General features: G+C 33.0%; 1 protein-coding gene across 2 annotated transcripts in view; it reads right to left on the bottom strand.

The window, feature by feature from the left end:
- The window catches only part of LOC141162601 (up-regulator of cell proliferation-like), a 46,661-nt gene that overhangs the window by 5,942 nt on the left and 30,497 nt on the right, over nucleotides 1-10,222 (bottom strand). The gene's annotated exons all lie outside the window — the stretch shown is intronic.

Here is a 10,222-nt window from a genome sequence, read left to right as displayed (position 1 = left end):
CTATGTACAAGAATATAACTGCTATAATACTGCTCCTATGTACAAGAATATAACTGCTATAATACTGCTCCTATGTACAAGAATATAACTACTATAATACTGCCCCTATGTACAAGAATATAACTACTATAATACTGCTCCTGTGTACAAGAATATAACTACTATAATACTGTCCCTATGTACAAGAATATAACTACTATAATACTGCCCCCTGTGTACAAGAATATAACTACTATAATACTGCCCCTATGTACAAGAATATAACTACTATAATACTGCTCCTATGTACAAGAATATAACTACTATAATACTGCTCCTATGTACAAGAATATAACTACTATAATACTGCCTCATATATACAAGAATATAACTACTATAATACTGCTCATATGTACAAGAATATAACTACTATAATACTGCTCCTATGTACAAGAATATAACTACTATAATACTGCCCCCTATGTACAAGAATACAACTACTATAATACTGCCCCTATGTACAAGAATATAACTACTATAATACTGCCCCCTATGTACAAGAATATAACTACTATAATACTGCCCCTATGTACAAGAATATAACTACTATAATACTGCCCCCTATGTACAAGAATATAACTACTATAATACTGCTCCTGTGTACAAGAATATAACTACTATAATACTGCCTCATATATACAAGAATATTACTACTATAATACTGCTCCTATGTACAAGAATATAACTACTATAATACTGCTCCTATGTACAAGAATATAACTACTATAATACTGCTCCTATGTACAAGAATATAACTACTATAATACTGCCCCTATGTACAAGAATATAACTACTATAACACTGCCCCCTATGTACAAGAATACAACTACTATAATACTGCCCCTATGTACAAGAATATAACTACTATAATACTGCCCCTATGTACAAGAATATAACTACTATAATACTGCCCCCTATGTACAAGAATATAACTACTATAATACTGCCCCCTGTGTACAAGAATATAACTACTATAATACTGCCCCTATGTACAAGAATATAACTACTATAATACTGCTCCTATGTACAAGAATATAACTACTATAATACTGCTCCTATGTACAAGAATATAACTACTATAATACTGCCTCATATATACAAGAATATAACTACTATAATACTGCTCATATGTACAAGAATATAACTACTATAATACTGCTCCTATGTACAAGAATATAACTACTATAATACTGCCCCCTATGTACAAGAATACAACTACTATAATACTGCCCCTATGTACAAGAATATAACTACTATAATACTGCCCCCTATGTACAAGAATATAACTACTATAATACTGCCCCTATGTACAAGAATATAACTACTATAATACTGCCCCCTATGTACAAGAATATAACTACTATAATACTGCTCCTGTGTACAAGAATATAACTACTATAATACTGCCTCATATATACAAGAATATTACTACTATAATACTGCTCCTATGTACAAGAATATAACTACTATAATACTGCTCCTATGTACAAGAATATAACTACTATAATACTGCTCCTATGTACAAGAATATAACTACTATAATACTGCCCCTATGTACAAGAATATAACTACTATAATACTGCCCCCTATGTACAAGAATACAACTACTATAATACTGCCCCTATGTACAAGAATATAACTACTATAATACTGCCCCTATGTACAAGAATATAACTACTATAATACTGCCCCCTATGTACAAGAATATAACTACTATAATACTGCTCCTGTGTACAAGAATACAACTACTATAATACTGCCCCCTATGTACAAGAATATTACTACTATAATACTGCTCCTATGTACAAGAATATAACTACTATAATACTGCCCCCTATGCACAAGAATACAACTACTATAATACTGCCCCTATGTACAAGAATATAACTACTATAATACTGCCCCTATGTACAAGAATATAACTACTATAATACTGCCCCCTATGTACAAGAATATAACTACTATAATACTGCTCCTATGTACAAGAATATAACTACTATAATACTGCTCCTATGTACAAGAATATAACTACTATAATACTGCACCCTATGTACAAGAATATAACTACTATAATACTGCCCCCTATGTACAAGAATATAACTACTATAATACTGCCCCCTATGTACAAGAATATAACTACTATAATACTGCTCCTGTGTACAAGAATATAACTACTATAATACTGCTTCATATATACAAGAATATAACTACTATAATACTGCTCCTATGTACAAGAATATAACTACTATAATACTGCCCCCTATGTACAAGAATATAACTACTATAATACTGCTCCTATGTAAAAGAATATAACTACTATAATACTGCCCCCTATGTACAAGAATATAACTACTATAATACTGCCCCCTATGTACAAGAATATAACTACTATAATACTGCTCCTATGTACAAGAATATAACTACTATAATACTGCTCCTATGTACAAGAATATAACTACTATAATACTGCCCCTATGTACAAGAATATAACTACTATAATACTGCCCCCTATGAACAAGAATACAACTACTATAATACTGCCCCTATGTACAAGAATATAACTACTATAATACTGCTCCTGTGTACAAGAATATAACTACTATAATACTGCCCCTATGTACAAGAATATAACTACTATAATACTGCTCCTGTGTACAAGAATATAACTACTATAATACTGCCCCCTATGTACAAGAATATAACTACTATAATACTGCTCCTGTGTACAAGAATATAACTACTATAATACTGCCCCCTATGTACAAGAATATTGCTACTATAATACTGCTCCTATGTACAAGAATATAACTACTATAATACTGCCCCCTATGTACAAGAATACAACTACTATAATACTGCCCCTATGTACAAGAATATAACTACTATAATACTGCCCCTATGTACAAGAATATAATTACTATAATACTGCCCCCTATGTACAAGAATATAACTACTATAATACTGCCCCCTGTGTACAAGAATATAACTACTATAATACTGCCCCTATGTACAAGAATATAACTACTATAATACTGCTCCTATGTACAAGAATATAACTACTATAATACTGCTCCTATGTACAAGAATATAACTACTATAATACTGCCTCATATATACAAGAATATAACTACTATAATACTGCTCATATGTACAAGAATATAACTACTATAATACTGCTCCTATGTACAAGAATATAACTACTATAATACTGCCCCCTATGTACAAGAATACAACTACTATAATACTGCCCCTATGTACAAGAATATAACTACTATAATACTGCCCCCTATGTACAAGAATATAACTACTATAATACTGCCCCTATGTACAAGAATATAACTACTATAATACTGCCCCCTATGTACAAGAATATAACTACTATAATACTGCTCCTGTGTACAAGAATATAACTACTATAATACTGCCTCATATATACAAGAATATTACTACTATAATACTGCTCCTATGTACAAGAATATAACTACTATAATACTGCTCCTATGTACAAGAATATAACTACTATAATACTGCTCCTATGTACAAGAATATAACTACTATAATACTGCCCCTATGTACAAGAATATAACTACTATAATACTGCCCCCTATGTACAAGAATACAACTACTATAATACTGCCCCTATGTACAAGAATATAACTACTATAATACTGCCCCTATGTACAAGAATATAACTACTATAATACTGCCCCCTATGTACAAGAATATAACTACTATAATACTGCTCCTGTGTACAAGAATATAACTACTATAATACTGCCCCCTATGTACAAGAATATTACTACTATAATACTGCTCCTATGTACAAGAATATAACTACTATAATACTGCCCCCTATGCACAAGAATACAACTACTATAATACTGCCCCTATGTACAAGAATATAACTACTATAATACTGCCCCTATGTACAAGAATATAACTACTATAATACTGCCCCCTATGTACAAGAATATAACTACTATAATACTGCTCCTATGTACAAGAATATAACTACTATAATACTGCTCCTATGTACAAGAATATAACTACTATAATACTGCACCCTATGTACAAGAATATAACTACTATAATACTGCCCCCTATGTACAAGAATATAACTACTATAATACTGCCCCCTATGTACAAGAATATAACTACTATAATACTGCTCCTGTGTACAAGAATATAACTACTATAATACTGCTTCATATATACAAGAATATAACTACTATAATACTGCTCCTATGTACAAGAATATAACTACTATAATACTGCCCCCTATGTACAAGAATATAACTACTATAATACTGCTCCTATGTAAAAGAATATAACTACTATAATACTGCCCCCTATGTACAAGAATATAACTACTATAATACTGCCCCCTATGTACAAGAATATAACTACTATAATACTGCTCCTATGTACAAGAATATAACTACTATAATACTGCTCCTATGTACAAGAATATAACTACTATAATACTGCCCCTATGTACAAGAATATAACTACTATAATACTGCCCCCTATGTACAAGAATACAACTACTATAATACTGCCCCTATGTACAAGAATATAACTACTATAATACTGCTCCTGTGTACAAGAATAAAACTACTATAATACTGCCCCCTATGTACAAGAATATAACTACTATAATACTGCTCCTGTGTACAAGAATATAACTACTATAATACTGCCCCCTATGTACAAGAATATTGCTACTATAATACTGCTCCTATGTACAAGAATATAACTACTATAATACTGCCCCCTATGCACAAGAATACAACTACTATAATATTGCCCCTATGTACAAGAATATAACTACTATAATACTGCCCCTATGTACAAGAATATAACTACTATAATACTGCCCCCTATGTACAAGAATATAACTACTATAATACTGCTCCTATGTACAAGAATATAACTACTATAATACTGCTCCTATGTACAAGAATATAACTACTATAATACTGCACCCTATGTACAAGAATATAACTACTATAATACTGCCCCCTATGTACAAGAATATAACTACTATAATACTGCTCCTATGTACAAGAATATAACTACTATAATACTGCTCCTATGTACAGGAATATAACTACTATAATACTGCCCCCTATGTACAAGAATATAACTACTATAATACTGCACCCTATGTACAAGAATATAACTACTATAATACTGCCCCCTATGTACAAGAATATAACTACTATAATACTGCTCCTATGTACAAGAATATAACTAATATAATACTGCCCCCTGTGTACAAGAATATAACTACTATAATACTGCTCCTATGTACAGGAATGTAACTACTATAATACTGACCCTATGTACAAGAATATAACTACTATAATACTGCCCCCTATGTACAAGAATATAACTACTATAATACTGCTCCTATGTAAAAGAATATAACTACTATAATACTGCCCCTATGTACAAGAATATAACTACTATAATACCGCCCCTATGTACAAGAATATAACTACTATAATACTGCCCCCTATGTACAAGAATATAACTACTATAATACTGCTCCTATGTAAAAGAATATAACTACTATAATATTGCCCCTATGTACAAGAATATAACTACTATAATACTGCTCCTATGTACAGGAATATAACTACTATAATACTGCCCCTATGTACAAGAATATAACTACTATAATACTGCCCCCTATGTACAAGAATATAACTACTATAATACTGCTCCTATGTAAAAGAATATAACTACTATAATACTGCCCCTATGTACAAGAATATAACTACTATAATACTGCTCCTATGTACAGGAATATAACTACTATAATACTGCCCCTATGTACAAGAATATAACTACTATAATACTGCCCCCTATGTACAAGAATATAACTACTATAATACTACTCCTATGTAAAAGAATATAACTACTATAATACTGCCCCTATGTACAAGAATATAACTACTATAATACTGCCCCTATGTACAAGAATATAACTACTATAATACTGCCCCCTATGTACAAGAATATAACTACTATAATACTGCTCCTATGTAAAAGAATATAACTACTATAATACTGCCCCTATGTGCAAGAATATAACTACTATAATACCGCCCCTATGTACAAGAATATAACTACTATAATACTGCCCCCTATGTACAAGAATATAACTACTATAATACTGCCCCTATGTGCAAGAATATAACTACTATAATACTGCTCCTATGTACAGGAATATAACTACTATAATACTGCCCTTATGTACAAGAATATAACTACTATAATACTGCCTCCTATGTACAAGAATATAACTACTATAATACTGCCCCTATGTGCAAGAATATAACTACTATAATACTGCCCCCTATGTACAAGAATATAACTACTATAATACTGCTCCTATGTACAAAAATATAACTACTATAATACTGCTCCTATGTACAGGAATATAACTACTATAATACTGCCCCTATGTATAAGAATATAACTACTATAATACTGCTCCTATGTACAAGAATATAATTACTATAATACTGCCCCTATGTACAAGAATATAACTACTATAATACTGCCTTCTATGTACAAGAATATAACTACTATAATACTGCCCCTATGTGCAAGAATATAACTACCATAATACTACCCCTATGTGCAAGAAAATAACTACTATAATACTGTCCCTATGTACAAGAATATTACTACTATAATACTGCTCCTATGTACAAGAATATAACTACTATAATATTGCTCCTATGTACAAGAATATAACTACTATAATTACTGCTCCTATGTACAAGAATATAACTACTATAATACTGCCCCTATGTACAAGAATATAACTACTATAATTACTGCTCCTATGTACTAGAATATAACTACTATAATACTGCTCCTATGTACAAGAATATAACTACTATAATACTGCTCCTATGTACAAGAATATAACTACTATAATACTGCTCCTATGTACAAGAATATAACTACTATAATACTGCTCCTGTGTACAAGAATATAACTACTATAATAGTTCTTCTATGTACAAGAAAATAACTACTATAATACTGCCCCCTATGTACAAGAATATAACTACTATAATACTGCCCCTATGTACAAGAATATGACTACTAAAATACTGCCTCCAATGTACAAGAATATAACTACTATAATACTGCCCCCTATGTACAAGAATATAACTACTATAATACTGCTCTTATGTACAAGAATATAACTATTATAATACTGCCCCCTATGTACAAGAATATAACTCCTATAATACTGCCCCTATGTACAAGAATATAACTACTATAATACTGCTGCCTATGTACAAGAATATAACTACTGTAATACTGCTGCCTATGTACAAGAATATAACTACTATAATACTGCCCCCTATGTACAAGAATATAACTACTATAATACTGCTCCTATGTATAAGAATATAACTACTGTAATACTGCTCCTATGTACAAGAGTATAACTACTATAATACTGCCCCCTGTGTACAAGAATATAACTACTATAATACTGCTCCTATGTACAAGAATATAACTACTATAATACTGCCCCCTGTGTACAAGAATATAACTACTATAATACTGCTCCTATGTACAATAATATAACTACTATAATACTGCTGCCTATGTACAAGAATATAACTACTATAATACTGCTCCTATGTACAAGAATATAACTACTATAATACTGCCCCCTATGTACAAGAATATAACTACTATAATACTGCTGCCTATGTACAAGAATATAACTACTATAATACTGCCCCCTGTGTACAAGAATATAACTACTATAATACTGCCCCTATGTATAAGAATATAACTACTATAATACTGCCCCCTGTGTGCAAGAATATAACTACTATAATACTTCTCCTATGTACAAGAATATAACTACTATAATATTGCTCCTATGTACAAGAATATAACTACTATAATACTGCCCCCTGTGTACAAGAATATAACTACTATAATACTGCTCCTATGTACAAGAATAGAACTACTATAATACTGCCCCCTGTGTACAAGAATATAACTACTATAATACTGCTCCTATGTGCAAGAATATAACTCCTATAATACTGCCCCTATGTGCAAGCATATAACTACTATAATACTGCCTCCTATGTACAAGAATATAACTACTATAATACTGCCCCGTATGTACAAGAATATAACTACTATAATACTGCCCCCTATGTACAAGAATATAACTCCTATAATACTGCCCCTATGTACAAGAATATAACTACTATAATACTGCCCCTATGCACAAGAATATAACTACTATAATACTGCTCCTATGTACAAGAATATAACTACTATAATACTGCTCCTATGTACAAGAATATAACTACTATAATACTGCCCCCTGTGTACAAGAATATAACTACTATAATACTGCCCCTATGTACTAGAATATAACTACTATAATACTGCTCCTATGTACAAGAATATAACTCCTATAATACTGCCTCTATGTACAAGAATATAACTACTATAATACTGCCCCCTGTGTACAAGAATATAACTACTATAATACTGCCCCTATGTACAAGAATATAACTACTATAATACTGTCCCCTATGTACACGAATATAACTACTATAATACTGCCCCCTATGTACAAGAATATAACTACTATAATACTGCCCCTATGCACAAGAATATAACTACTATAATACTGCCCCTATGTATAAGAATACAGTGGTGGCCAAAAGTATTGGCACCCCTGCAATTCTGTCAGATAATACTCAGTTTCTTCCTGAAAATGATTGCAATCACAAATTCTTTGGTCTTATTATCTTCATTTAATTTGTCTTCAAAGAAAAAACGCAAAAAGAATTGTCCTAAAGCCAAATTGGATATAATTCCACACCAAACCTAAAAAAGGGCGTGGACAAAAGTGTTGAAAAATCATGTGATGCTTCTGTAATTGGTGTAATTAACAGCACCTGTAACTTACCTGTGGCACCTAACAGGTGTTGGCAATAACTAAATCACACTTGCAGCCAGTTAACATGGATTAAAGTTGCCTCAACCTCTGTCCTGTGTCCTTGTGTGACCACATTGAGCATGGAGAAAAGAAAGAAGATCAAAGAACTGTCTGAGGACTCGAGAAACCAAATAGTGAGGAAGCATGAGCAATCTCAAGGCTACAAGTCCATCTCCAAAGACCTGAATGTTCCTGTGTCTTCCGTGCGCAGTGTCATCAAGAAGTGTAAAGCCCATGGCACTGTGGCTAACCTCCCTAGATGTGGACGGAGAGAAAAATTGACGAGAGATTTCAACGCAAGATTGTGCGGATGGTGGATAAAGAACCTCGACTAACATCCAAACAAGTTCAAGCTGCCCTGCAGTCCGAGGGTACAACAGTGTCAACCCGTACTATCTGTCGGCGTCTGAATGAAAAGGGACTGTATGGTAGGATACCCAGGAAGACCCCACTTCTTACCCCGAGACATAAAAATGCCAGGCTGGAGTTTGCCAAAACTTACCTGAGAAAGCCTAAAACGTTTTGGAAGAATGTTCTCTGGTCAGATGAGACAAAAGTCGAGCTTTTTGGGAAAAAGCATCAACAAAGAGTGTACAGGAAAAAAAAAGAGGCATTCAAAGAAAAGAACACGGTCCCTACAGTCAAACATGGCGGAGGTTCCCTGATGTTTTGGGGTTTCTTTGCTGCCTCTGGCACTGGACTGCTTGACCGTGTGCATGGCATTATGAAGTCTGAAGACTACCAACAAATTTTGCAGCCTAATGTAGGGCCCAGTGTGAGAAAGCTGGGTCTCCCTCAGAGGTCATGGGTCTTCCAGCAGGACAATGACCCAAAACACACTTCCAAAAGCACTATAAAATGGTTTGAGAGATAGCACTGGAGACTTCTAAGGTGGCCAGCAATGAGTCCAGACCTGGATCCCATAGAACACCTGTGGAGAGATCTCAAAATGGCAGTTTGGAGAAGGCACCCTTCAAATATCAGGGACCTGGAGCAGTTTGCCAAAGAAGAATGGTCTACAATTCCAGCAGAGCATTGTAAGAAACTCATTGATGGTTACCGGAAGCGGTTGTTCGCAGTTATTTTGGCTAAAGGTTGTGCAACCAAGTATTAGGCTGAGGGTGCCAATACTTTTGTCTGGCCCATTTTTGGAGTTTTGTGTGAAATGATCAATGAT

This window comes from Phyllobates terribilis, unplaced genomic scaffold (assembly GCF_046119375.1).
Source record: "Phyllobates terribilis strain yellow unplaced genomic scaffold, ASM4611937v1 Scaffold_9__5_contigs__length_417890890, whole genome shotgun sequence".
Classification (NCBI taxonomy): Eukaryota; Metazoa; Chordata; class Amphibia; order Anura; family Dendrobatidae; genus Phyllobates; species Phyllobates terribilis.
The sequence above is the reverse complement of the archived record's forward strand: the minus strand, read 5'-3'. Positions and strand labels throughout refer to the sequence as shown.